We start from the raw sequence: 27,394 nt of genomic DNA on the forward strand, positions 1-27,394 counted from the left end.
GCATACTGAATACAACAACACATAAAAGAGATCATATACTAAGATCAAGCTGGATTCATCCCAGGGACACAAGAATGGTTCAGCATACGCAAATCATTCAATGTGATATACCACATCAACAAAAGAGAGGACAAAGACCACATGATCATCTCAACAGATGCAGAAAAACCATTTGATAAAATTCAACATCCATTTATGATAAACTCTTACCAAAGTGGGTATAGAGGGTATAGATCTCAACATAATAAAAGCTATTTATGACAAACCCACAGCCAACATAATACTCAATGGTGAAAAGTTGAAAGCTTTCCCACTAAAACCTTGAACAATACAAGGATGCCCACTCCACCACTTCCATTCAGCATAGTATTGGAAGTCCTACCCTTAGCAATCAGACAAGAAAAAGAAATGAAAGGTATCCAAATCGGAAGGGAAGTGGTAAAATTGTCACTATATGCAGATGACATGATACTATATATAGAAAACCCTAAAGAATCCACACAAAAACTACTAGTGCTGATAGATGCATCCAGCAATGTAGCAGGATACAAGACTAACATTCAGAAATCTGTTGCATTTCTTTAACAATGAAATATCAGGAAAAACAATTTTTTTAACTTAAAATCATATCACAAAAACAAAAAACACTTAGGAATAAGCCTTACCAAGGAGGTAATATACATACACAGAGAAACTATAAAATGTTTAAGAAAATTAAAGATGATTTAAAGAAATGGAAAGATAACCCACACTCTTGGATTGGAAGAAATTTGTTAAAATGGCCATACTACCCAAAACAATCTACAGATTTAATATGATCCCTATCAAGTTACCTGGGACAGTTTTCACAAAACTAGAACAAATAATCCTAAAATTTATATGGAATGACAAATGAGCCAGAATTGCCAGAGCAATACTGAAGAAAAAGAGCAAAGCTTTTAGGAAGAATAACCCTCACAGACTTCAGACAATACTACAAAGCTACAGTAATCAAAACAGTATGGTATTGGCATAAAAACAGACACATGGATCAACGGAACAGAATAAAGAGCCCAGGAATAAACCCACACCTATGGTCAATTAATCTATGACAAAGCAAGCAAGAATATTCAAAGGAGAAAAAACAGTCTCTTCAGCAAGTGGTGGTGGGAAAGTTGGACAGTGGCATGTAAATCAATGAAGTTAGAACACTCCCTCAGACCATACACAGAGCTAAACTCAAAATGGCTTAAAGACTTAAGCATAAAGAAAGGACACCATAAATCTCCTAGAAGAGAACATAGGCAAAACATTCTTTGACATGAGTTGTAGCAGTGTTCTCCTAGGTCAGTCTACTAAGGCAATAGAAATAAAAGCAAAAATAAACAAATGGAATTTAATTAAACTTAAAAGTCTTTGCAGAGTAATGGAAACTATAAACAAAAAGACATCCCTCAGAATTGAAGAAAATATTTGCAAACAATGCAACTGATAAAGGCTTAATTTCCAGAATATACAAACAGTTCCTACAACTCAACAAAACAACAAAAAACAAAAAACCCAATCAAAAAATGGACAGAAGACCTAAACAAACATTTCTCCAATGAAGATATACAGATGGCCGATAGGCAAGTAAGAAGATGCTCAATGTTGCTAATTATTAGAGAAATGGAAATCAAAACCACAATGAGGTATCACCTCACACCAGTCCAATGGTTATCATTAAAATGTCCACAAATGATAAATGCTGGAGAGGGTGTGAAGAAAAGGAATCCCTCCTACACTGTTGGTGAGAATGTAGTTTGGTGCAGCCATTTGGAAAACAGTATGGAGATGCCTTAAAAAACTGAAAATAGACTTATCATATGACCCAGCAATCCCACTCCCGAGTATATATCTAGAGGAAACTCTAATTCGAAAAAATATAAGCACCCCAATGTTCATAGCACTATTTACAAAAGCCAAGACATGGAAGCAACTTAAATGTCCATTGATAGATGACTGGATAAAGATGTGGTATACACACACACACACACACACACACACACACAAAAGCACATAATGGGATAGTGCTCAGCCATAAAAAAGAATGAAATAATGCCATTTGCAGCAACATGGATGGACTAGAGATTATTATATTAAGTGAAGTCAGACAGAAAGACAAATATGATATCACTTACATGTGGAATCTTAAAAAAAAAAAAAGATACAAATTCTATTTACAAACCAAAAACAGACTCATGCACATAGAAAACAAACAATGGTTACCAGAGGGGAAAGGGCAAGGAGGATAAATTAGGATTTGGAGATTAACAGACACATATTACTATATATAAAATAGATAAACAACAAGGACCTACTGTGTAGCCCAGGGAACTATATTCAATTTCTTGTAATATCATACAATGGAAAAGAATCTGAAAAGAAAATATATATGTGAGTACATGTATAACTGAATCACTTTTTTGTACATCTGAAACATTGTAAATCAACTATACTTTGATAAAACATTTAAAAATTTTAAAATAATAAATAATTTAAAAAATAAAAATTAACGAAGTTGTGGTAAATATATATATGCAGTGGAATACTACTCAGACATAGAAAAGTGTTTCCACCTCTCCAACTACAAATGCATACACACTTTCAGTTGTAGCTCAACACACAGACGGGAATGGAACTGTTCCCAGGATGCTTGCCAGGAATGTGTTTTGACAGCTAGCGAAGGTAGACAGAAGCCCCAGACAGTGGAGGAGAAATCTGACTGCCTCATTTCTACCCCTTCTGGGTTATGAGGACAAATGTCACCACTTCACAACCTTGCCAAGGCCATTTCTCATGTCCAAATTAGCAGAAACAGGGACCATTTTGGAAGCTGAACATCTTTTGAGAGCAAGAGCATGTGGGCACCTCACCCTTTCCACCAAGTGTTTGGATTGCAAGGTATAGTGCACCCAGAGTAAAATGGTATTTAAGTAAGTTCTAAAATTTCCTTAAAAGCATTTGTGTTCTTTCCTTAATACTGCAAGCAAAACCCTCTCTGTCCAACCTCCCTGGGAGTCGCGTTGCTCCCAGGCTTGTATAAGCGTGAAAATCAATTTAAGTATATTCAGTAAAACCTAAACCCTTTACTTTTAAAATCAAATATTTGGTTTTTCTTTCAGAAGTAACTGTTTTTACACCATTTGATCCAACTTCTGAAACCTAATTCTAGCCAAAAATAAGGAGGAAAAAATATGCCACTGGCTTCTAATGTATTAGAAGCAATGAGAATAATATAGACATCTTAGTAAAACCTCAATCTTGTTTTCTGATACTTTAGGAGATGTATTCCTTTAAAAACACATTACCCTTCAAGTGGCCTTTGGAGAAACTGAAAGATTGAAGAAATCCTTGGATTACAGCAAAGAACACTCTCCATGGACAATTCTAATCAATTATAGAAACCCAGATCATATTACACACCGCAGTGATGATCCTGGCTTCTGTCCACCTTAGAAAATGCTGCAACTCATAGACATTGGTCCTGCTGCTGTTTGCAGCTCTCTGACCCAGAAAGGTTTACTCTCATTTGTTACTTCTCATGCTGAAAATAACTGTACATCTGCATCTTTTATTTCAGTTTTGTCATTTCATTATCTTTGCCCACCATGTTAATTATTTTTGGATGCTTCATCCTATCTCCAAACAATGTATTTGAAGCACTCACGAGGATGCATTGCATAAATATTGAATGTGCTAAAGACAGAGCCTGAGGTAATTCAAAATGAATTTAAGTAAATTGATTGGAATCAGCTTTTATTTAGGAAGTCTTCTAGGGACAATTCTGACATATTTAAAATAACTAACTGTTCACAGAGATGCAATCTGCATGTGCATTGCAACAAATCCATGAATCAGCAATCAGAACAGAAACACCTTTAAGATGCTGGAAAACAGCTAAAAAGAATCAGAAAGACGATACCAATTGCAATAATAAAATACCTGGGGATATTCTTAGAACAAAAATGATTTGATAAAATGAGATAAAGATAATGTAACAATACTGAGGTGTTAAAATGAAAAGGGAAATGTATGGTATACCCAAGCTGTATTTACATACATGTTTTATAGGTTCAGTAGACAGAAAAATGAGATCTGTTCCACCTTGCTGAACAGTGAGGGAAAGAGAAGTGGCAGCTGTAATTAGAAGTCAAATGTCTTGCATTGGATTTGGCAAGCATTTCTTGGACATGACACCAAGGGCACAGGCAACCAAAGAAAAATACACAAATTGGACTTCATAAAAATTTAAATTTTGTGCATCAAAAGACACTATGTATTAACAGTTAAAAAAAAAAAAAAGGCAACCCACAGAATATGGGGAGAAAGTATTTTCAAATTATATATCTGATGAAGAATGAATATCCACAATATAGAGAGAATTCCTAAAACTCAACAACAACAAAACCAACCTGATCCAAAAATGGGAAAAGGACTTGAATAGATACATCTCCAAAAAGATTTACACGTGGCCAAGGAGCACAGGAAAAGATGCTCAACATCACTAATCACCAGAGAAATGCAAAATGAAACCACAGTGAGATATCACCTCACACCAATTAGATGGAGAGAAAAAAACACCAGGAAATAACAAATGTTGACAAAGAAGTAGTGGAATTTAAACTGCTGTGCACTGTTAGTGGGACTGTAAAATGATACAACCACTGTGGAAAAGTAGTATGGCAGATTCTCAAAAAATTAAAAATTGAATTACCATATGATCAAGCAATTTCACTTCTGGGTATATATGCAAAAGAATTTAAAGCAGAGTCTCAAAGAAATATTTGTACACCCACGTCCATAGCAGCATTATTCACAGTAGCTGAAACACGTAAGCAACCCAAGTGTCCATTAACAGATGAATGGATAAGCAACACGTGGTATGTACATACAATGGAGTATTATGCAGCCTGATTATTCAAAAGGAAGAAATTCTGATATATGTTGCAACATGGATAAACTTTGAGGACATAATGCAAAGTTAAATAAGATAGTCACAAAGAGACAATAGTGTATGATTCCACTTATATGAGGTTCCTAGAGTAGTCAAATTCATAGAGACAGAAGTAACATGGTGGTTGCCAGGGGCTGAGGGAACAAGGAGCCAGTAGGTATAGTTTCAGTTTTACAAAATAAAATAAATTTAGGAGATGGACAGTGGTAACAATTGTGTAACAGTATGAATGTACTTAACACCACTGAACTGTAAACTTAAAAATGGTTAAGATGGTAAATTTTACATGTGTACTTCACCATAAATAGAAAAGGTCATTTTTAAAAAGTCAAATGTCTTAGATCAAATAGAAGAATTATAAGAAAACCAAATGACACTCAAAATGTTTATTGAAACTTCAGGACAGTGCACACGTAATCAGAATATTTAACACTGGCAAAATTAAACATTCCACATAGAAGACTTACCAGACCATTTTACCAGTCTAATCCATTGAAAATATATTTCAAAAACCTGTCAAATGCTGGATCTAGAAATCATTGTTTCCAGATATTAAAAAAGAAAAAAAAGGAGTGGAGCAACTAATTTCCGTTCCTGCATCCTTCCCTACCCCTTTTCCTGCCAGAATCCATACCCCTGACCAGGTCAGAGCCAGGTCTTAGAGCGAAAGGGTGACTCAACATCCCCAGCATAACCCAAGACTCTGCGGCTACCACACACTAAAAAGTTATGGGTTGGTAGGACGGTGGTCCCTTTGTGACAGCCACACCTCCAGTAGTGTGACACTGGTGACAAAGAAGTCAAGCCTCCTTCCCTCTCCCCCATCTCCCACACCCATGCTTTGAGGTACTTGAACCCCACCCTGTGAGCTCACAGGAAACAGAATGAAAGATTTGTATTTTGCTCACTCTTCATTATGAAATATTCCCAATATAAAAAAAAAATGCAGACAAACATAACAAATATCCCTGCAGTCTGCCTAATTTATTGAATTATAACATTTTCCATACCATTTATATGTGGAATCTGAAAAAAAAGATACAAATGAACTAATTTATAAAAAAAGAAATAGACTCACAGACATAGAATACAACTACAGTTACCAAAGGGAAAAAGGGGGCTGCAGAGATAAGTCAGGAGTTTGGGATTAACATATACACACTACTGTATATAAAACTAAACAAGGACCTACTGTATAGCAAAGGGAAATATATCCAATATCTTGTAATAATAACCTACAATGGAAAAGAACCTAAAAAAGTAAATATATATATGTATGTGTATAATTGAATCACTTTGCTATACACCTGAAACCAACACAACATGGTAAATCAACTATACTTCAATTTTAAAAACCACTGGAAAACTACTGCACTTAGACAATTTTTAAAAAAGAGATTTCCAAAGCAAATACAGTAAAACATTTTCTGGACTTTGTGTAGATGCTTTGTTTCCAGACTATATTGTTTGAGATTTATCTATGTTGACATAATTTATTACACTGTATGAATACACTATTTATTCATTTAAGCTGATGGGCTTTTTATATTTGTTCCCAACATGTGCTACCACAAATGATTACTGCAACAATATTTTCCCCACTTCTTACTGAATTATAATTAATTTCATAAAAATATACATAGCTACATAATATTCAGATTAAGGTTTTAGTGGAGGAAGGGGAGGATAATAGCTCGGTGGCAGAGTGCGTGCTTAGCACGTGCAAGGTCCTGGGTTCAATCCTCAGCACCTGCTTTTAAAAAGGATTTTAGTTGAAGAATCAAAAGAAATTAGACACAATGATTTTATGATTTGCCTAGATTAGTATCACAGGTTTATATTTTTAGGGCAAAATGTAATCTCCCATGGATTTCTCCACAGAAAGTAGGTGCTGTTGAAATTGTAGGAAAGAATAAAGGCAGCCATGGAAGCATCTCTGGCCAGGGCTGATGGAACACAGGCAGCCACATCTCACGAGTCCCTGATTATGTACAAATGAAACTAGTTAGCACACGTTTTCCTTTTCTGCTCTTTTAAGCTTATATTTAACCGCACAATTTCCCAATAGATGCTTCTTTTGCGCCTCAGTGGGAGATGACCTCACAGGTGGATTCTCTAGGCATCACCTGAAGGAGAGTCAGGAAGCAGAGCCCCCGTGTTTTCGCCGCTGAACCAGGACTCGGCAGGCTCTGTCCGGAGGCTGTGGGTGGAGCTGTTAGGCGGGCTCTAACTCTTCCACACCACGGGAGTTAAGATGAAGTCGTAAGCCTCCTGAGAAGTGGGACTGTGCTCTGCCATCATCTCTCCTGGCACAATGGGACTGGGCAAAATGTCATCATGAATTAGCAAGCATGCCTGCATGCTTCATGGTGTGACAAAGGTCTTAAAAGTTTCTCTTCTATTTTTGATTTACAGATTTTAAAGCTAACATTACATTATCCCTCCCTGGCAGCATATTTGGTCAAATGGTGTTGCTTTCTTGGATAAGCTTGGTTATTTGTGTTAACTACATTTCTCTATATTTCCTATCACATGTGGATTGGAAAGGAGAATCCTGCAGACTCTTGCCTCCCAGTTTTAGCTATAGCTGCAACCTACCCCCCCCACCCCCCCATAAGACATCTAAACAGAGAAAAGTCAGCTTTGATGCAAGATGCAAATATAGTAACACCCCATGAGGTGCTGCATTGAATGGCTGTTCTAATGCACATTGAATGGGTGATCTATTTAAAGGGATGTCAGACATTTCAAAGAACTTGAATTACTACCTCACCACAACTCACAAGATTTCTTCAAGAAGAAATAAAAAAGATCACATTAAAAAATTCATTATCCATCATTTTCAGAAGCAATCTATATATCTCTCAGAATACATGTATTTCATCTCATCATTGCATCAACTGAAGAAAGGCATACTAAGCACAGCATTTTACCAAACATTGAGCTGTGCAGATGCTTCAGAACACAGGAGGCAACGGAAGTCAGCACCGCAGGCCACCCCAGACATCCTCAGGTGCTGCCTCCGCCGGGAGCCTGTGCTCCTTTCCTGACCCTCAGAGCATCAGCCTCTCTCCCTAGCTCACCTTAAACCCTCACCTGCAGGGCACACGGCCTCATATATAGGAAGCACTTGAGAAGTATCTGCGGCACAAATACAAATTTAAAATAATAGATTGAAGGATTGTCTCATACAGACAATGAAACTCACAGAGGAAATGGACTTACTAACGGCTTCTGCAGCGTCCACTACGCCCATTGTCCTGTTTTCTCTTAAAGGGATTCGTTGATGCGTCTCCGGAGAAGGTCAGCAGAGCAAAGTGAGGTTACAGAGTATCCTTCCTGCTTGCAGGTCATTAGGCAGACAAATGCCTTCCTGTGCTGGGAAAGATGATCTGAAAGAGAACCAAGTAAGCACAGAATTTAGGAAACTAAAGGTATTTTTCAGGCAGTGGGCTCAGGAGTAAAAGTCCCTGACGTCTAACAGTCCCCACGAGAGAATATTTTACAGCCTCCGCCCCAGACTGCTGTTCACTTAACATGTTCCCAACCAAACGTGCAGTGCGGAGAACTTGGCGCTCTCTGCAGAATAATTCTGGAAGGCTATATGAGGAATTCGTGAGTGATGGCTTCTGAGGAGGGGAAGGAAAGAGAGACTTAATGTATAATGCTTTGCACTATTTTTTTTATCTTGTGCTTAAAGTATTTTTCCATTGAAAATAATTGATTTAAAATGTTTAATAAAAGGGAAAAAACTCTCAAAATTATAACCTGCTTCAAACGAAGCAAACCAAACTGAAAGACTGCCCTTGGTGTTTCCTTTACAAATTGATTCACTAGCTGTTCATCTGAGGGGATAGGGTTTCCATGGAGGGTTAAGGTAAAAAACTTAATTTCCTGTCAAGGACAACTTTGGGAGAAAGAGGGCAATTTCCCCTTCCTGCCTGGGAAGGGGCCCTCCTGAGAGCAGGCGTGGGTTCCCAGGCGTGTTTGCTGTATGCGAAATGGCACAGCTGGTACTTGAGGCCCTCAACCCCACGAAGCTCTATGAGCACGAGTGGGTGTTCCCGAGTGATGAGTCTCTGTTAAAGGATGATTAAAACATGGGAAGATTCAGTGTTTTATTTGGGGAGGAAAACTGAAGATTTTCTGGGGAAGGAGTTTTATTTCTGTGCTTTTTCTACTTCAAGAAATCTCAAGGTGATTTCTCACCTTTCATCCATATGGTTTGAATTGTATCTGCCCCCAAAAAAGATATGAAGTCCTAACCCCTAGTACCTCCGAACATGACCGGGTTCAGAAAAAGGGTCTTTACAGAGGTCAAGTTATCATTAGGGCCTTGGGGCGGGTCCTAATCCACTAGGACTGATGTCATTATGAAAAAGGACATTTGAACACAGAGACAGACATACGTGAAGAGGATGTGAAAGGACACAGAGGGGACACCTGTGAAGAAAGAGGCAGATATTCGGAGTCAAGGAAAATGGGGGACAGCCGGAAGCTGGATGAGGCAAGGACGGATCCTTCCCCTACAGGGTTCAGAGGGAGCATAGCCCTGCTGACACCTGGATTTCAGACTTCTGTTGCCAGAACTGTGGGATCATGTGTTTCTGTTATTCTAAGCCACCTACCTAGTTTCAGGTACTTTGTTATGGCAGCCCCGGGAACTAACGCAAACCTTCCCACATCTTCTGGGTTTACAGACCCTCAGTGACCTCTGCCAGGTCTCGGCGCCTGTGGCCTTTTGCCTCAAATCCGATGCCTTGCGTTTTGCTTCATTGCTTTTAGTTCCATCATGCAGCTCTCATCTCCAGATCTTGGCTCAGTGGGTCTCCATGCTTGGCAGGCCTTTGTGGCTATACACCTGTCACTCATCCTCAGGGCTCAGCCTGGAGGCATCTCCTTGAGGTGGTGAAGCTCCTGCTGTTAACAAATGCAAGTTCGTGTGCCCGATGCACAGTGAGGCCAAAAAATACCAAAATGTTGGACCTGGAGCAGAGAAAGGTTTATTGCAGGGCCGAGTAAGGAGAACCAGTGGCTCATGCCCAAAAAAAGCCCCTAACTCGCCAAGGGGTTTCAGCTGAGCATTTTTAAAGGCCAGCAGAGGGAGGGGCATCCCAGGGTATGTGGTCAGCTGTGCACAATTCTCAGATTGGTTGATGGTCATCAATCCTTAGGCTCCAGAAGATCCGAGGATCTACATGCTACAAGCTACATGCTCATCAAGGAGTTAATTCCTTCCATTTGGTGGTGGTTTTTAGCTTCTGAGAAACTCAGGAAATATGCATGAGATACTTCTATCTGGGTACTTGAGAGAGAAGCTGCAGCAGAGATAGGGAGGGGTCTGTCCCAGGGAGGCCCCATAGGGTCCTGCTCAGTTATAATTCCCCCCTTTTCTTGAAACCCCTCAATACTGAGAACAGGTGTGTACAAGGGGAATATTTTGGTTAGGGAGGTTAATCATATACTTGGCAGAGGATCTTGGTTTCAGTCCCTAATCCTGTTTCACCCCTCCCCCAAGTCCTTCAGGGAATGGGGTGACAACCACTCTGGTTTCTTCCTACGGAAATGGGGCATAGTTCTACCTTGATTTGGGGAATGGACATGGAGTTGGAAATATCCCCAAATTCCAAGTCCTGGATCCAAGTCTTATGTGATTAAGATCTTATTCCCTGAGGAATTCCGGAGAATAAGCCTGAAAACCAGTCTGAACCTGGCACTCTGGGGGAGACTTGTAGCCAGAGAGTCAGTTGTCTACTTTTGTCTGAATAGGTTTTAATTCTTGATATGGTGTTAACATATATATACGAGCTATTGGCCACCACACAGGTCTCCTTTTATCTGCTAACACCTGATCTAAAGCAATTTTATTGTCTAAAAATTTAATAGAAGAGGAGACCTTGAGGTCATAAGGTTGCAGCTGCCATCTGCCAGGAGACATCGCTTTGAGAATGGCTGGTGGCATCCTGAGAATGACAGAGCTCAGAAAATTCGAGTTCTCAACAATATAGGAATGCGTCTGAAATCACGTCCACAATGGCCACCTAGTCTTACTTTGGACGTCTGAACCACAGCGCCTCCGTTTTGACTTTCATATGCATTCCCCTCCTCAAGGCCAAAGCAGATATATAATGCACGTCCAAAAGCCCGTAAAACAGGCCACTTTGGTCAGTAAAGTTTAAGTCAAACCATGCATAACCCAGGATGACTTCCCCGTGTCTCAATATATGCAGATTTTCCTATCATTGCCCCTTTTGATTACAATATTTTAACAGAAAGCACTGATGTTCAAAATACCTGTCCTTTGACACTGAGGTGGTGGCGGCTCTTGCCTCAGGTTCAGATCACGTCCCTTGGTGCTACGTCTCTTTTTTATTTGCCTAGTGATCCGTGTTGGGGGAAAACTAATCAGATATCGTGAACAGGCTCAGAGGGACGTTAATGGGGAAAACACTTTATAGGCCATACATTTTTATCACTTATACTCCAGTTATTACACAGGCATCATACATGTGCTTTTAGCAACAGACTTCAAGCATTGTTATACATCATGAGTACTTATATCCTGTGACAACCCTTTAGAAAATTATACCCTACATGTCGGGGGCAATGTTGATAGGGAGGCAAATATTTGGTAATCAGCTCAATTAGAAAATAGATTAAAAGCCAGTCATATTTTAGACAAAACCAAAAAGCCATAACTATATTCATCAGTTCACTCAATCCCATGTAATCAATCCCCTTTACAGCAGTTCCATGAAGTCAGAGCTACAGACGATTTAAATATCTTGCCCAAATCAGCTGTATGGTTTAAAAGAAAACTGTACTTGTCAAAAATGCTCCCTTTCTTTCTACTAGCCTTAATTACATATTTAAATTAGAATCCTCAGCTCTTAACTTCTAGTGAATGTTTCAGTATCTTGTTTGAGAATGACCTAACTATTCAACTATTCAGTAAACTTCCATCATTTAACCCAATCCAGCACAACTCTAAAATTCAAGTCACAAAATATCTGGCGAGATCCCCTTTCGGTATACATTCCCAAAACATAATCACTGCCAAAGAGATTACCCAAAAGCTCATCTCATCTGCACTCAATTCACCCATAAGAATATCATACCAAGCTAATTATTTTTTTTTCTGCTAACAAACCTGCAACAGAAATTACATGAACTTACTGACCTTCAATATACCTAGGTACAATAAGAGATGACTGCATTGATTGTACCAATAAGCTTAAACTAGCTTTAATATCAGATATCAATTCAATATTGAGTATTTCCTAGATCACATACGTAAGCCTGAAATTTGTTCTGTCTAGCTTTTTTTAACTTAGAGAAATATTTGATTTGTAAGCACTTACTTTTAAGTCAATTAAATAGAGCTCATTTACAAGTTAATTTTTTAAAGTAAAGACAGAGCCAGAGATCTCAGTTTTTCTGCTTGAGTTTAAAAAAAAATTTTTTTTTCCTTGAGAGCCCAGCTAGATCATTTACATCTCAAAGGCACAGGAAGAGAAATGCAAATTTCCCCTGTATCTGCTTATACAAAAACCCAACTATCTTGGCTATTTTCAGAGATTTTTTTCTCCAGTTCCCAAATATCCACTTCAGTTTAAAGAAGTAACAGTAATAGACAAATATATATTTCATTCACATTTACACCTCTCACTTTCAGCAAAACCAGGAAAAGAGAACAGGATTTGGACTCAGGTACACACACACACACACACGCACGCACGCGCGCGCGCAAGATAAAAGCTAAACTGCAAAAGGCCCTCTTTGATCTAATAGTAGAGCCATTAGGGGCCATTTTCTCCAGATCTCAGGGAGTACCGAGACCACATAGTATTATAATAAAAAAGAGATCATTTTTGTTGCAGTATGAGATTATTTTCATTTATGAGAGCATAGCTAAAGTTCTCCCAGTTTTGCAAACTACACCCTGGGGGGACAGTAAGATGGAACAGAGCTCTAATTATCCATACTTATTTTTGGCCAATGTCATCAAACATCAAGCAAACAATTCAGAATGGTCTCTCAGGGTCACAGTTCCCTAGCCCCAAAAAGGAGATTCCCAACCAGTGCTCCCTCAGTCCAAAATAGGAAAACCCCAACCGACGCCCCAGAGATGAAGCCGAATGAAAGACCAAGGCAAGTCCCAAAGGGAAAATTCCAAACAATGCTCTGCCTCAGGTGAAGCCGAAGGGAAGGACGCCTTGGTGTCATCACGTGTGAGCTCAGTTGCCAAAGCCGTCTCAAACCAGCCCGTGCAAGTACCGATACACATACAAACAAACATGTTCCCACAAAGGATCAGATGAGGTGTGGCCCAAAAACTCCACTTCCACTTCCAGGCAGAGGCCTCCAGGGTGGACTGGCTCCCAAAAGAGAATGGCCCCAGAGTGGCTCCCAAAGCATCCAGGATGGCTCACTTTCCAGAAAGGAAAGAGCCCAGGTGGAGTGGGTAGAATTTTCCCATCCTGCAAAAAAGCCAGAGTGGCTCACCCCAGAATGAACACGCAAAAGCACAAGCAACAAATAAGCTACAGTCGCACAGACAGAAAATCAGAGGAGGTATAGTCTAGATTTCACTGCACCCCAGATGGAGGCCTCCAAAGAGATGGGCCCAGCTCTTGAAAGGGAATGGACCCAGAGTGGCTCACTTCCCACAAAGGAATGAGCCCAGATGGAGTGGAGAAAATTCCCAGCCTGCGTGAGCTGGAACAACTCACCCCAGGTGACACCAAATGTGGGCCGAATGTGGACCGTAGCTCGGGGCCGTTCTTGGCCCCAAACAGCCTCGTGGCAAGGCACCGGCCAGCCGGCACCTGTCAAAAAGAATCTCCCCATTCCCCCATCCCCAGTTCCCTGGAGCAAAGTGAGTTCTGGCAGCTGCTGGGACCCAGGCAAGGCGCTAGCCCTGGACAAGGTCAACCTGCCATGGGCACAGCCTCCTTAGCTGGTTTCATCAAAATTGTTACTGAATGCAAGTTTGTGTGCTGGCTCACAGTAAGGACAAAAAATACCGAAATGTCAGAGTTTGGAGCAGAGAAAGGTTTGTTCCTGGGCCGAGAAAGGAGAACTAGTGGCTCATGCCCCTCAAAAAAAAAAAAAAAAAAAAAAAAAAAAAACCCTGAACTCCCTGAAGGGTTTCAGCTGAGCATTTTTAAAGGACAAGTGAGGGAGGGGCATCCCAGGGTGTGTGGTCAGCTGTGCACAATTCTCAGATTGGTTGATGGTGCTCAATCCTTAGGCTCCAGAAGGCCTGGGGGGCTACGTGCTTATGATCATCAAGGAGTTAATTCCTTCCATTTGGTGGTGGTTTTTAGCATCTGAGAAACTCAGGAAATATGCATGAGATACTCCTATCTCGGTACTTCAGAGAGGAGCTTCATCAGAGGATTGGGGAGGGGTCTGTCCCAGGAAGGCCCCATAGGGTCCTGCTCGGTTACACCATCCCTCACTCTCCCCTCCCCTCCCTTGTTCCTCCTTCCATTGCTGAACCTGCCCATGATGCTGAAAATGTCTGTGGGTCTGTCTGGCCCATAAGAATAACTCCCTCCAGGGTAGGGACCACATGGTCTTCATCTTTTACTCCCAAGCCTGCCACAAGGTCTGGCACATAGATGCTCAGTGAACTGTTCATGATCTGAACTGCCCTCTGAGTACGTACTGTCAGTGGAACTCTGTCAGGAGAGGCACTGTCATCCCGCCCACCTCCAAGGAGGAGGCGATGCCTGGAATCTAAGCAGCCTCATGACAGGAGAAACAAGGGCATCCAGCAATTCTGTAACTATTTCTCATTCCCGCTTAGAGGCCCCATGAGATAAAAGAGCCCAGGGCTACAAATGGGGGCCCAGCAGTGGCATCTGGCCTGGGTTAGATGCCCGCACTGTCTGGGGTATCTTTACCCTCACTCTCTCTCACTTGTCTACTTATGCATCTGCCTTGATCTCATTTGGTAGAGAGTATCTTTGAAGCTGTAACCTCCTCTTCAGAGACTATTCAGGGTCCTCTGGGAACTGAAGAAACAATGGTTGAATTGAAACAGCAAAGCCAGGAGGCTGAACAAATGGGTGGGTGTGAAAGAAGTTTCTGGAAGAAGTAGATGGTCTCACTCTTCCACTTGTTCATTATGAATCCACAGGAACATGTTTAAAGGACCAAAGATGTGGAAGGAATAAAGAAGAAAAGTGGGAAATAAAAGCCCTATTTTTGTGAGGAAAGAACATTTTCTCTTGATCATCCACAAATTATAAGATGACATACATTAGCATGCTATTTCATTAACAAATTACAGTCCATTCTCCCCAGCGGAGGAATAAAGAAAAAGTTCACCTAATAAGAGAGGTTAGCTCCTAATTAGGATCAGGCTGCAGAATTTGCCGGGTGTAATTTTCCACTGCAAATTGTTCTCGGGTTGACCTTGGCTGGTATTAAGGACATGGGTTTGAAAACACATCTTTCCTCTGCCAGCACGTCCGCACAAAGCACCAGTGCCATTCCACAGACCATTACTGAGTCTGTCTCCATCCCCCAGCCTCCCTCCTGCTCCCGCATTGCCCTGCCGTTCCCTCGAGCTTTGAGATATCTTCTTAAAGAGAAACTAACATTTACTGAGTACCTCGGGGTAGCAGAAAAGACACAGGACTTAGAGTCAGACAGTCCTGGCCGTGAACTACGTCTCCACTACTTACTTACTTACTTACTTACTTACTTACTTACTTACTTACTACTTCTGTGGCTTAACTGAATCTCGTTTCCTAGCTGAAGATGAAATGATGACACCGGCTTTCAGAGTTGTTGTAGGGATTCAGTGTGAGGGTGGTGTGAGGGTATAAAAGCAAGTGCTCACACATGTTACTTTCCTTCTGTTTCAAGTCCTGTCAGCAACTCTGTGAGGCTGGCATTCCTCCTCATTCCGCAAAGACCTCAAGAGAAGCTAAGTCAGTCTCTCAAGGACATGCAACCCACATATGGTGAGGGCAGGATTTGAACCTCTGACTCCAAAGCATCCAACCCAGGCACGTTGTCCACCCAAGCACAGCAACCTTGAGGATTGGCTACTCAGTGTAAAAGCCTTGAGAGATGAATGCTCTTTATTTCCAAGAAACCACCACCACCCACCCTCACACCCCACCTCTCCTCCTCCCCCCAAATACCTTGTGAGGTCCCAGGTGTGCTGGACCTGAGTGTAGCTGAGGTAGTCGTTTCATAATGAGGCAAGGATAAGAGCTGTATACCATCCCTCCGTCCCTATTGATTGCTTCACCACATGAATAGGAAACCTGTGGAAAAGTTCTACAAATGCACACCAAGCAATCCAGTTCTCTAAGTCAGCACTTTGGAAAACTTTGGGGCTTTGAAAATTTTCCAGTGGTTCCAGAGATGTCAATGTGACCTTCAGAGACAGGACAGTGGTGTCTGGGACGGGAGGGAGAAGAGTGATCTCGAAGCTCTGGCGACCTGTGCTTTCATATGACTATAACAAGTAGGTAACTGAGAAATTTTACCAGAAAAGATCTTTAAAATAGAATTAATAGAATCTCCTCCGACTTCACACTTTCCTTAATTCCTCTTAGGGTTTGTTATCTCTGTTTGCCCTAAATGGGCCCCATCTTGGGCTGCTTCAGAACCATCATTAAGAAAAGAATTTCAAGATAAACAAAACCAGTTAAAATCCCTAAAATTTAGAGGTCAAAGATTGCCAGAGGTTGTGGAAGACAGAGAAGTAGAAAGATGAAAAATAAGAATGGGAAAAGAACTCTTCTTAGCCAGTACTTACAGACTTGGCAGGTGACATAAGGCTTTTTTTCATAAACACAAGAACTCAAAAACAGACTTCTTAACATGCCAGTGTATTTTAAAGGGGAAGAGAAAAGATCTGGCTTTTCCTCTTATATCTCAAAAGGAATTGTACAAACTTCAACAATTTTCTTTTGGTTAAAAATGACTTTCATAAATTTGGTTATATAAATACTCAAATTTACAAGTAATGATTGCAAAGCAGTCTGACTTTCAGCAAATCCCTGAATGACTATTATTTCCTTCAAAGTCATCATCTCAGTAGACTGTGCTTTCACAGTCAGTTCAACAATTCAGTTACATCCCACAAGTTTTTGAAACTCCCTTTCAGGACTCCCTTCAGAGCCCGAGGTACATTTCTCCAGTGGTGGCAAACATTTTTTCTCTGAGAGAAAATCTGATTTTGGGAAATGACCAGAAATTAACACAATCAGTCTAGGTAAAACCAGCTTTCGTCAAAAACAAAATGAGACTATGGTTCTGGAGTAATTAATTTTGAAACCAATTCCCAAAGAGGAGTTTGGAAGTCTTACACATTGGCAGCCTGTTGGAACAGGGGTTTGCCCTCCCAAGATCAGTGTCCGCTCAGCTGTGTGAAAAGTCACTCTCTTCTTTTCTTGAGCCTGAGTGCCAATATTGAGTTTTTGCTATAGCTGCTTTTCACAGAGTTTTAATTAGACATTAACAACTTGATGATACTATTTCTCCTTTCGCCTGAGGTCAGTCATCTTTCTTCATTTCTGATGGAGAAAATTAGTTCTCTTAGAACCCACAGATCTAATTAGCTAGTGGAAGGGCCACTGTGGATTTGTTCGATAGATTTTATTCTTCACTTTACAACATTTTCTGGCATTCATAAGCTGTCAAGTTTAGTGCTGAGTAGCTTTACCGTGTTTCTGATGCCATTAGCATGCAGAGGTTAGCTGGGCCTCCTCTCCTCTCTAATTTAGAAGCTCATTAGGAGACATTTATTTATTTCAAAAGTGCATGACCATCAGGGTCGTCAAGTGCTAATCTGCCGTCCCATCGCAAGGACTGAGGAACAAACTCTTCCTACACCCACAAGGTTTATAAATGCCTTTTGCTCAGTTTCTGTGGCAACTTCTCTATATTTTGGTGATAGATCAAGGATGGTACATATGGGGAGGAAAAAGATAAAGTCGTTTCTAAATAATGCTCTCTCTGCACTCACTTGAGGAGTCTGTGTGCCTCCTTGGGGTCCAAGCCTGACCCTTTCATCCAACAGAAAAGAAAGGACCTGAGCATCTTCCATGATCCAGCGAATGCTGAGGCTCCACCACAGCAAGCTGAGATGGCATCCTGGTGTTTGGGAACACAGTGGAGTCACCCAGGCTACCAGGGGTGCCTGTTCTACAAAGGTCAGCTGTCAGGAGCCCATCTGAAATTGGCATCAGGCTAAAACAGGGTGTGTGTTCCCTTGGGCCATATTGGAGGAGAGGGCTCGGAGGAGGAGCCTCAGGGATCTTAGAAAACTCCAAGTTAAGTGGCACAGGGACTTGTCTGTAAGGAACCTTTCAGATGGCAGCTCCTAAGGGCAGGTGTTCCGCCTACTGACCCAACCTGATATTTTGGGACTGAGGGGTCCAGGCTTTCCCTCCCCTGGACAAGAAGGAAGACGAAGGACTCCATGCTGGCCTGCTATTAATGTGAGTGTTCACCTTTGTCACTGCTGTTTACCTGGGGATTTTTATTTGATTCATATAACTTAATCAATGTCATATATGTAAGCTGAGCTCTGATGTATATATTCTTTTATTTATACAATCAAATCTTTGTGCCTCTAGATTAGACCAAAGTGTTATAGCCATCCCTTTTAAGCAGCTATTTGGAATTACTAAACACCCAGGATGGCTTACCAAAATGGAAAGTGAAGACAGGTTATTCTTCTAAACTAGTATCAAGTGAATTATTTGCTCAGGAAGATGAAGCATGTAAAGTTAGATTCTGAATTGAATCCCTAAATTCTCAGTAAAGTTTCTATAAGGTATATTCTACTGACAGACTTGCTGCTACTTTGAGACATACAGAATCTGCTTTGGAAAACGGGTTTTGCCCAAGTCAGTATTTTCCTGTAGGATCACATGGCCTGTCTCTGGTGGTTGGCTGCCTAAGAGGTAAAGTACCAAAGAAAATTACAGATAAACTCGAAAGATTATACCCTATGGTCCTTCCCTCCACTGCCCGCCTATTGCTTTATTTCTCAATCCCCACTTGAGAAGCTGGCAGTAACTTAAATATATGTTGTTCCTCTAGATAACGCTAATAATTTGTCCCAGTTTCATCAGCACAGAGCAAACTGTGTTGAGAGAAGTCTGCTTGCAAATTACCTGTCCTCCCACTCCACCCACACATCAGAATACCCTCTGTTTTTGACACATATGAATGTGACTTTAATAAGGGAATAACATACAGACTCACCAAGCCCTCCCTTTCCTTTGTTTCCTCAGCCTCTATCTCTCTTCACTTCTTAGTTTTGAATTTGCTGGTTTGTGGGGGAAAAGAAGGGGTGGGTAGGTGCAATGCAGAGACAGTAGTGATGAAAATCTCTAGCTCCTGAGTGACACAGGTCAAATTTCTCTGTATGCTGGCAAAGAAGCCCACAGTCACTGCCAAAACCACAGAGTAAAGTCCTCTAAAAATCCCCTCAGACAGTGATGTTTTGAGAGTTAAGCCTTTTCATTTATATTTGGACAACCACCTGTTGACTTCTCCCGGAGCCTGTCAAGGGCGGATGGATGGCGGGAATCTGGAGCAGAATTAGTCCATTCAGAGGGCTTGATACTCCCCTTTGAAGACACTGCCATTGTTTTCAATGGAGTCCAGTCAAGGCTCATAAGATCAAAACATGAAAAACAAAAAGGAAAGAGTCGACTTGGGGCAGGGTCTCGCTCTCCTCTTGTGATTATCACGGCATTCTCAGGCCATCCTTTTTAATCCAGGAATCGATGAGGGCAGTCTCTACAATGCATTTCCCAGTCCTGAAATGCGGTGGGTGAGAGCCAGGGAAAAGACAAGGGAGAGAGTCCACACTGGACACGGAGGCAAGGCGTCAGGGCCTGCCCCAGGGCTCCCGCTCTGCTTGCACACTGTCCAGGGCAAGTTCTGCTTCTGCCACAAAGGAAGAGGGGAGGATAAAGTAAAGTGAAGCCAGAGGACAGGAAACAGAGTGGAAAGTATGCTTCAGTTAGGAAAGTCTCATTTAAAGCAAATCTAAGCAGCAGGAAGGTATATAGCTCAGTGGTAGAAAGTGTGATTAGCATGCACGAGGTCCTGGGTTCAGTCCCCAGTACCTCCATTAAAAAATATGTATGTATAAACCTAATTATCGCCCCTTCCAAAAAAAAAAAAAAAAACCAATTAAAGCAAATCTCATATTTGTGATAGGAGAATCAACCACCATAGGATGGCATCTTGGTGAGATTCAGACAGTTTTAGGCACAGACAGGGTTGCCAAATTCTCCAGGCTGCCTCGATCAAGCCAAGTCACAAGTATTTTGTGAGCTTTTACTATACCCTGGGTCCTGTGGCAATTCAACCACGAACCCATCACAGATCCTGCCCCCGTGAAGGTGTATGTTGTCAATCATCCCTAACAATCTCTACAAGAGACGAGAAAACAAAACTCAAAACAGTATGTCTCTTTTTGCCAAATAAAATATTCCAATATCTCTCTCAGGGAACATTTCCTTGGGCAATTCAGCAGCATGAACAGTGGATGGTGTCCTTTATTTGCCACATACATTTACTGTGTACCACTGCACATCAGAATTCTGCAAAGGACTATAACTCGTAGAGGCAGCTTGGGTAAGAAGGCCAGGCTTGCTCTCCTTCTGTGAGCGCTGCGACAAGGGTGTGTGCCTGGCTCCAAGCTTCCTCCTAGGGCTGCCCTTCCCCTCCTACAAACCGCTCATTTCAAAGCTATTTCTGCTCCCAACTCCCATGGACACAGGGCTTTGCCACAGCTTGGAAGTCATGGCCCTTCACTCTTGTCCACACTGACACCAGCCAGCCCCTCAACCTAGGTACCCAACCAATGGGGCTTCCTCAGAGCAGGGGTAGGGTACACAGGCTCTGGGCTGGGCGCTAGGGAACTGAGGCTGAACCCAGATGGTGTGTCCCTGCCCTCAAAGTCAATATGGTCAGTCCTAAATTGGAGTGTCTGTGAAGTACTCTTGGAGTATGGAGGGTATGCATTTGATCTTGCTGGGAGAGAAATAAAGACTTCTATAGTTCTAATTAAATTCAGCGTCAACTGCAACCAGACCTGAGACAGGGCTCGAGCAGGCAAAACAGGATTAGGGCCTCGATGGCGCTATGGTTGCTCATCAGATGCTCAGTTCCTCAGATTTATCTTTCAATTCCCCAGACAGTCATCTAAAAGCAGGATTTGGCTTTCAGAGCCGACAGTGAACACACATGTCTTCCCAACAGTGTGGCCAGCGGCAGAGGTAGGCACTCCACACAGCAAAAGAGAGTGTTTCCAACTGCACTCCTTCCCACCCTCCCTGCACTGTCTCTTCCAGCCCAATCCCTCTTCTACACCTTCTCTCAGATGGATCCCATCTTTCTACCCATCTTGAGGGCCACTGTCAGATTGCTTTTTCCAAAACTCCATGTGCACCCTGTCCTGGCGGACTCTAATGGAAACAGATGGCACACTGACAGGGTTGAAGTGAGGAGAGTTTAATGAAGGGACTGGGCAGAATGGAACAGGGTTTTGGATGCCACAAAAGGATGAAGGAGCACCTAGAGACTGGCAAGAGGAAGAAGCCCTCACGACCCCCGGTCTAAGAGGGCAAAGGGAGAAAGAGCTGCAGCTGTAAGAGACAGGCTGTCCACCAAAACAGAGCCTAGAAGAACATGACCACCACCCAGTGGTGGCGGGAAGAGGACAAAGCAACACATAGTCCACCTCTCCCTCTCCCACTCTCCAGTGGCACCCCACTGACTGAACTCAGTCAGAAGCTGAAGGCAGCCCGGCTTCCCTCTGGGACACTCTGAAGAGGTTCAGTGTTGGGGGCAGAGAGCAGGGTAAAAAGGGCAGAGGACAGATCTCTAGAGGGAGGGGCAAATAGAAAATAAGCAGCACGCAGCTACTATGAGATTGTTCAGACACCTTCAATCCAATGGACCTTTACTGACTATCAAAGATGCACGCTGCCATATATTACACAGTATTGCACCGGCCCCCAAGCAAGGTTCTGTTACATACATTATCCCATTACCCGTCTTACAGATGGTGAAAATGAGGCTCAGTTAGCTCATGTGTCTTGGCCAAGGCCTTACAGCTAATAATGATGGAGTCAGGATTTGAACACAAGTCTGACCCCAAAGCCTGAGTGCTCTACCGAGGGAAGATATACCTAGGACAGGACTCAGGGACCAGCGGGATCTGGGAAAGGAGGAAGAGGGGAGATCTGATTATGTCTTTTAGGGATTGACCCTGTGGGCTTTAAGCATGTTGGGATTATGAACTAAAATGAGACAGATAAGTTCATGGGCACATGCTGAATCTGAGACCCCTAAAGTAAGCACCTGCTGGGTAGGCGTGTCAGCATAGGGCAATGTAGATGAAATCTGGAAAGTACCTGGGGGTCTCATTGCCATGGGACTAGGGTGACGGCTGACACCTTGGGGTAAATAACATCACTTGGGGAGCCTGCTGGGCAAAGATGAGACAAGGACCCAGGCAGGTCCTTCCGAGACCCCCACACTAAGTTCCTCTTTAGTTGAAGAGAATGTTCTATTGCCTTCCATGGCACCCAAGGCCCTCCTTCCCTGGGCCCCGAACACTTCAACATTCCTTCTCGCTGGTTCCAGAGACAAACCTTCCTGTCTGATCAAGCCTGCCTCCACCTTCCCAGCTCTGCCTCCTTCCCCACACCCTGTGCCTTGTCTTGCCCACAACCTGTGCCTCCTTCACAAATGCCTTGGTCTGGCCGATGGCTCTCAGTAGTTCCCACATCTCTACCACACAGCACATGCTGCATGTTTTGTCTCCGTCCTGTATGGACAATGAGATGCTCTAGGTGTGTTGGACGTAGATGGATCAAAAACCAGTTGATTCAAGAACTCAGTTATTTTGGAGGTAGCCACACAACTTTGTAGCCAAAGGCCAACTTTCTTGTTTGATTCATATTAACCCAACAATTTAGACCAGTTTGTTATTCCTAAAACAGCTCTCCAAAAATACTGGTGGTAGCATCATTGGAATATAAGGGTAGACTTCCAAAGGGACTATACAAAAACACTTAATTGGAAATATATTCCAGTAGATAAAGGCATGGTGGGCTCAGGTCATCCATGTGGCACTTACTTCCTTGCAATTTGGGGCAAGTTACTTAATCTTTCTAAGTCTGTTTTCTTATTACAATAGTGGTACTTATTAAATAGTTTTGTCAAGCAAGTCAAATGAGATAGGGCTTAGCCCGGGGCCTGACAGGTACTAAGGCCTTAATAAGTGTTAGACAGCACTATTCATAACTTACCTTATTAAAGCTGGAAGGAGCTGCACAAAAAGTCTAGTCCAATCACATCATTCATAGCTGTGGAAATAGATGCTCATAGATCAGGCCATGATCGAGTAGAGCTCAGACATCATAAAAGGCCTGGGTTCCTTCCTCACTGCCCAGCTTTATTCAAGTGAAGGTATGATGGTTCATGCCTGTACAGGTCCATGCCTTCACATATTTTACAAGCAGGGGCACAGAGTCATCTAAATCTGTTTTTTTGTTTTTAATGCTCTGAAGAAATACAATATTTATGTTATAAAATCCAAACTACTTTGATCAACTAGGAAAAATATCTATAACAATATAACGTTTAAGACAAATTTTGGTAAAGCAAAAGTGACACTGGTTTGCAAGCACAAAAATCACTGCTAGCGATCCTTACGGGAACACTGAAAGCAAACGAGGAGAGGACAGTTGGAGTGGAAGTCATGGGGGTGCTGTGTGCATGGCAGTTCTCTGTTTTTGTTTTTGTTTTAGACCACTATCTAGGTCACAGGCCGACACCTGTAATGAAAGTGTCCACCTATAGGTGGCAAACTTATACTGCTGGCATTCTGTCCTTGAGAGCCCTTGCAAACCAATGTCACAGCGGATGGAGAGGAAAGTGAAATTTAAAGAAAGGAAAGAAAAAACCTAAAAGGATCCAGAAATGACATTCTCACGCAAACTTACAATGAAAGCAACCCCACGTAATTTCACAAAACATTTAGTCCAATTCATCTGCAAAACACCTCATGGAATTGTACCAAATGCATCTATCTGAAATCTATTTCCGGAGTCCCTACAACATAGCAACCCCTGGCTTGCGGTAAAAAAGGACCCACATCGCTGCCTTCAGACCCGACAGGCTGGTGACCTTCCACATGCGAGCGCTTCCAGCAATAGCTCTCATTTGACAGTAGTGGTTGTGCTTGATTTTACAGATAAGGAAACAGAAGCTCAGAGACACCAAGGGGTGTGGCAGCAGAGACCAGAGCCCAGCTCTTTGGATTTCAAGTCCTGTCTCTGTCAGCCACTGTATGCTGCCCCAAACGTATGGCAGAAAGTGACAAAATAATTCTGTTGGGGTTTATCATTCACAAAGGAGCCCCAGCTGGTTCTTCCGGAGCCTTTCTGAATAGAGTGGCCCCAGCTGCCCCAGCTAACCCAGACTCACTCCCTAACCGCGGGGTGGGGAGTGCTTCCCAGAGTGCGGGCTGGACCTCCTGGGACCCCTAGGGAAGGTAATAAAGAATCTAATTTATTAGCTAGGAAAAAAAATCCCTCCACACTACTTAAAAAAAAAATCTCTGGATATAATTCAACCTTTTAAAATGTGTTTAATTAGAACAGTATTAAATGACTATTTGAACATATAAAGAGGGTAAACCCACTCCTCGCTCCTTTCAAGAGTTTCCTGTGTATGATTCCAGGATTACTGCTACATATTTACATCGATGTGGATGTGTAAGTGTGCATATAGAGAGAGTTGTCTTCACCCACTTCATATATCATTCTGCTACTTGCTCTTTTTTGTTGACCAATGTACCTTGCAGAGCCTACAGTAGATACATGCCGCTCAGTTAATGCGGCGTGGTGATCTGTATTCTGGATGTGCTGTAGTATATGCGCTACTCCCCTACTGGTGGGTATTTAGGTTGCTTCTGCTTTTCACTATTCCAAACAGTTCTGTAGTGAAATCCTTTTACATATAACCGCGCACACATGCAAGTATCCCTGAGGGATAAATTCCTAAAAAGGAGATTTTTGGAACAAAGCATATACACATTTTACATTTCTATAAAAGCTGTTGAATTGTCCCCCACGAAGGCTGGACTCACTTTTTTGTTGACTTTTTCCATCTTTTTTTTTTTCCTTTCTCTCTTACTAACTTTCTAGTCTCATCCTACACTCTGAGTCACTTTTATCCCATGTTCTAACTTTAACCTTAAAGTCTTCCTTCTCCCTCCTTTTCCCACATCCAGTTCATCAGAAAGCCCTGTTGGATATCCCTTCAAATATGTACAAAATCCAACCACTTCTCATGATCTCCAGTGCTAACATCTCATCAAAGCCACCGTCATCTCTCTCCTTGATCCTTGTATAGCCTCCCACCCATCTCCCTGCTTCTGTTCTTGCCTCCTTCAAACTATTCGCAACACAGCAGCCAGAGTGACCCTGCTGACAGCAGTCAGAGGGTTGCAGCCCTCTGCTCAACACCCCGCACCAGCGCCTCCCTTCACTCAGAGAAACGTCCTCACAGTGGCCTCCACACCCCAGCGATCTGCCCCTCTCTCCTCTTTCCCTCTGTTTTCCCCATCCCAGCTCTGTTCTACTCCAGACACCAATCTACCTGCTATTCAGTGAGCACCCTGGGTGTGAACCCCTCTTTGGGTCTTTGCTCTGGCAGCCCCCTCCCTCCAGACATCACTTGACCAACCCCATCCCCTTCAAGTCAGCTCAGGTTGCACCTTCTCAGCAAAGCCACCTTGACACTCCCACTCCATCTTGCAAACCAAGCCCCCCCTCTGGCTCCCCGGACTCTTGGCTCATTTTTGTTTTCCCACAGCACTTACAACCCTCTTACCTACTATGTAATTAACTTTTATCATGTTCATTGTCTGTCTCCCCCATCTGAATGGAACTGCCACATGGGTGGGGATCTTTGCTGTTTTGTTCCCTGAAAATTCCCAAGTACACAGAGCAGTGGCTGGTACTCAACAGATGCTTATTAAATATCTATGGAACTGGAATTGCCATCCATCCCTCTGTTGCAATTATGAAACAGCTTCCCAGAGGTGTGGTTTTGACATTGAGGCATTTCCTTGGAGATGATGTTGTTCTATGGCTTTTTGAAAATAAGTATTAGACAGGAAAAATGGAAACATCGGGCATCATCAAAATCTAAAGTTTTTGCTATATGAAGGACCCTAGAAAGGGGTTGAAAAGACAATCTGAGGAGACAATACTTGCAAGTCACATATCCAATAAAGAGTTTATATACATAGAATACATAAAGAACTCTCAAAACTAACAGTGAAAAAAAACCCCATAAAATCCAAGAAAAAAATTCACTGGCAACCAGGGTTAACCACTGAAACATGATCATTCCCATGAGGTCATAATAAACATTTCCTGATGTGTGTCACACAGCCTAGAATCAACAAGGAGGGTAGTGTTGGCCCAGTGAGAGCTACACCACTTAGCACCTTTGTGCAAATTAGAAAAAAGATGCCCTCCCTGAGCAGAACATAGGACTGAGTCATGGCTGAATTTCAGTCTTGACCTGCCCGAGTAGGGCACAACCTCCCCAGCTGAACCCAGAAGCTCAAGAACCAAGTTCAGGAACACAAACTCAGCCCCTCCTCACCTTTAACTGACTCCATCAGTGACTTGCAGTGTTTCTAAGAGCAGTCACTTGATCCTTTTGTGACACAATTTTTTTTCCTGGATCCCAGTAAAAACTATAAAATACTTAGATACAAGGTATTACAAACCCATCCTGCTACAAGTTTCTTTTTTTGTTACCATGACAGTGGTGCCCATACTCATCAGGATGAGCAGGTCACCCGGCTCTAGGACAAGCTCAGGCCGTTTTGGTTTTATTTAATGAGGAAGGGGGAGCTCTGGCTACTTTTGTCCCTGTTCAGTCTTCGTCTTCAAGGGCGGTGGTCTGTGACTCACCGGCCAGCGTTCATGACCTGCTGTCAGGGGCCTGAGGCATCCATTCTATTGAGCTGAATGAGAACATCTGACTTTCTCTGTCAACCTGCAGTGGAACACACCTCTCAGATTTTCTGCACTATGCGATACCAGCTCCGGACACTTCTCATTCAGTGTTCATCTCTGTCAGCTAGTCTGAAAATTGGAACCAGAAACACTTGACAAATCACTGGCCACATTATGGTTACAGGTGGTGACATATTGCTGCTGCTGCTGCTGCTGCTTATTCATGAAACTGGAGGTTAAGACTCCGTTTCTGAGATGTAAAGCAGGGAAAACCCCACATAAAGCCCCAGCGTTGGACAGAATAGCACATAGACAATTTCCACCCGAAATGCTGGTTATTAGAAGTCATGTGGAGTCAGGAGTTGCCATGGAA

The 27,394-nt window shown here is 42.4% G+C and overlaps 1 long non-coding RNA gene across 10 annotated transcripts in view; it reads right to left on the reverse strand.

The window, feature by feature from the left end:
- LOC116154358 (uncharacterized) overlaps nucleotides 1-27,394 on the reverse strand; it is a 90,494-nt gene that overhangs the window by 58,906 nt on the left and 4,194 nt on the right. For 4 of the 10 annotated variants that reach the window (XR_010381297.1, XR_010381296.1, XR_010381295.1 and 1 more), the window contains exon 3: nucleotides 8,201-8,367. This is a non-coding gene — a long non-coding RNA (uncharacterized LOC116154358). Of the gene's footprint in view, nucleotides 1-2,339; nucleotides 2,397-7,592; nucleotides 8,368-9,603; nucleotides 9,962-27,394 lie in introns of those variants that run through there. The other 6 variants (XR_010381290.1, XR_010381293.1, XR_010381292.1 and 3 more) reach the window with 5 other exon arrangements.

The sequence above is a fragment of the Camelus dromedarius genome, chromosome 6 (assembly GCF_036321535.1).
Source record: "Camelus dromedarius isolate mCamDro1 chromosome 6, mCamDro1.pat, whole genome shotgun sequence".
Lineage (NCBI taxonomy): Eukaryota > Metazoa > Chordata > Mammalia > Artiodactyla > Camelidae > Camelus > Camelus dromedarius.